Consider the following 2,939-nt stretch of genomic DNA (forward strand, 5'->3'; position numbering starts at 1 on the left):
GGTTTCTTCCTGTTAACTGGGTAAGAATCAGACTTTGAACAACAGGGAACAATCAATTGATATTTCAGCATGAATCCGAGGCATATTTTACTTTTGGGTATGTCCATCAGAGGGTTTTTAGCCAGAAGTACTCATCCTAAAAGATAAGTCTTCCATTTGATTTAGAATTTTCTACCTCGGAGGCTTTGGACCTTTTAGAGATAAGGCACATCTCAGATCTTTCCATATTTCGATTTGCAGCAGGGATGGCGAGGCTTGCTATCACCCCTTTCTTTTCTTTTAGAAGGAAAAGAAAAAGATAAACACACATTGTTTCAGACTTTTCTGACACCTAATCCTAGAAAATATCTTTATATATACACATTCCTAGCTGAAGATGACAAGAATGAGAGCCTCAAGGAGCAGGCCAGAGCTCACCATTATACTTTTATACTCGTGTATATTAAGTATAAACCAATGACGTTTCAACAAAGGAGTTTTGTAGTTATTTATTTTAAAGCTACAGTACCTCAGAACTCCTTGGCAATAAATAGCTTGTCTGTCTCAAGTCCTGCTTCCCAGAGGGAGCTCGGTAGGAGCCTGGCCCAGGCCGTGAGTTCTGGCACGGCGCGCCCTGGTGAGGTCGGGTGGCCGTACAGTCAGAAATCGTCGACCTTGCTCTTCCTGTACTTGAGCATGTAGTCCATGCCCTGCGCGGAGTCCCATATCTTCTTCTTCTTCTTTTTTTTTTTTTTTTTAACTTATTTTTTTTTATTATTATTTGGAGGCTAATTACTTCACAACATTTCAGTGGGTTTTGTCATACATTGATATGAATCAGCCATAGATTTACACATATTGCCCATCCCAATCCCCCCTCCCACCTCCCTTTCCACCCGATTCCTCTGGGTCTTCCCAGTGCACCAGGCCCGAGCACTTGTCTCAGGCATCCCACCTGGACTGGTGATCTGTTTCACCATAGATAGTATACGTGCAGTTCTTTTGAAATATCCCACCCTCACATTCTCCCACAGAGTTCAAAAGTCCCATATCCTCTTGAGCACCTCACACTCCCGCTCATTGGCCCGCTCCAGCTCCAGCCTCATGTTGCAGCGCACAAGGGCCTTGGATTCCTCCAGCACGACCGCGGTTGCAAGAGGCGAGCTCCTTGATGCGAACCATGACTTCCTGGGTGAAGGTCCCAGGCCAGAACACCTGGGAGACCAGCCCTTTGCCGCATGCCTCCTGTGCTGTTAGCTTCCACCCTCTGAACAGCATTTCGTTGGCAGATGCTCCTCCCATAATCTTGGGGAACATGACGGTGGAAGAGCCGTCTGGACTCTGTCCGAAGGTGGTATAGGGTGTCTGGAACCATGCCTTCGTTGGCCCAGACCACATCACAGAGAGGCAGGATGGATGCTCCTAGCCCAATGGCCGGGCCATTCACAGCTACGACAATAGGCTTCTTGAACTGGATGAAGCTGTTCATGAAGTTTCTGATGGCCTCAGCCATTCTGGCGCTCTCCCTCTTGCGGTCATCAGGCAGGCGCCGGATGAAGTAGAGGAAGTCCAGGCCGCAGCAGAAGACACTGCCCATGGCGCTGAGCAACACCAGGTTGCTGTCGTCGGCGTTGGCCATGCTCAGCGCGCTCTGCAGCTCCTTCATCACCTCCGGGTTCAGCGAGTTGTTCTCGGATTACTTGGTGGACAGCAGGATGTGGGTGAAGCCATCCTGCTTCTGGACCACGATGTCCTGGTACCAGTAGGCGCTCTTCCTCTGCCGCACACTGAAGCGCAGCTGCTTGTCAAAGGGCTGGTCTCGCCTGTCCTTCATGAACTTCTTCTTCCCAGCTTTCACGCCCATGACTTAACGTCTGCAGGGGGCTCATGCAATTGGCCATCAGCATGTCCACCAAATCGGACGTGCCATTCCCTTTCATGGCCAGCCCTGTGGCCATGGCGGCCTTCACGGGGCCCGACGCCCGTGGCAACAATTGGTGTATCCAGGCCGGCTCCCCATCATCACCGGCTCTCCCGCCGGGCTCAATAGGTCCCCGATCCGCTTCTCGGCCGCCGCCTCTGGGGCCGCTGTGTCTTCCGGCCCCTGCTCCATGGGGTCTGCATTCTCGGGGCTCTCGTCCTGAAAGCTGTCCAGCACAGTCCCACTCTTTATGGGGCTCTTGGGCACGAGAATCCTGTTGCCCAACCAGGCCAGGTCCATGTTCTTGTAGGTGGCCTGGCCCTGCGAGGAGCTCTTCTGGAAATTCTGGCTGGTGGTAAACAGTGGTGTGCTCTTGGCCTCATGCTCCTTGTCCACCACTAGGGCCTTGGGGGCGGCCTTGGAGAAGCTGCTGTTGGTGGATCTGGAGATCTGATTCTGGCCGTTGTTTGGGGCGGTCCGCTTGGCTCTAGTGAGGTTGCCCTCCTTCTGCTTCCTGGTGTGGTGCTGATTGAAGTCTTGGATGCACTCCTCGCAGCTCACTAGGTGCTGATCTGGCTCCCATGTGGCATCCTCCCTGCCGTAGCCTTTCCACCAAACCAAATACTCCATCTTCCTTTTCTTGTTTTACCTCTTGTCAATGATCCTTTCAACCTCATTCATATCCACGGAGACCATATCTCCCCGCTCTTGGCAGGGCCAGTGAGGCAACCCTGGTCATTTTGAAGACTCCCAGTGGTCTGCTCCAGAGTCCCTGAATACCCCTATATGTAGGGGACCACACCCTTATGATTATGAGGTCAGTAAGTCCATTCCCCAGCATTTATTGTTTGTAGACTTTTGGATAGCAGCCATTCTGACTGGCATGGTTTTGATTTGCATTTCTCTGATAATGAGTGAGGTTGAGCATCTTTTCATGTGTTTGTTAGCCATCTGTATGTCTTCTTTGGACAAATGTCTGTTTAGTTCTTTGGCTCAGTTTTTGATTGGGTCTTTTATGTTTCTAAAATTGAGCTGGAGG

At 50.9% G+C, this 2,939-nt stretch overlaps 1 pseudogene; it reads right to left on the reverse strand.

Annotated features, from left to right (window-relative positions):
* Window positions 1-638: 638 nt before the first annotated feature.
* LOC133053655 (chromodomain Y-like protein) lies at window positions 639-2,596 on the reverse strand (annotated as a pseudogene).
* Between the last annotated feature and the right edge of the window lie 343 nt (window positions 2,597-2,939).

This window comes from Dama dama, chromosome Y, assembly GCF_033118175.1.
Source record: "Dama dama isolate Ldn47 chromosome Y, ASM3311817v1, whole genome shotgun sequence".
NCBI lineage: Eukaryota > Metazoa > Chordata > Mammalia > Artiodactyla > Cervidae > Dama > Dama dama.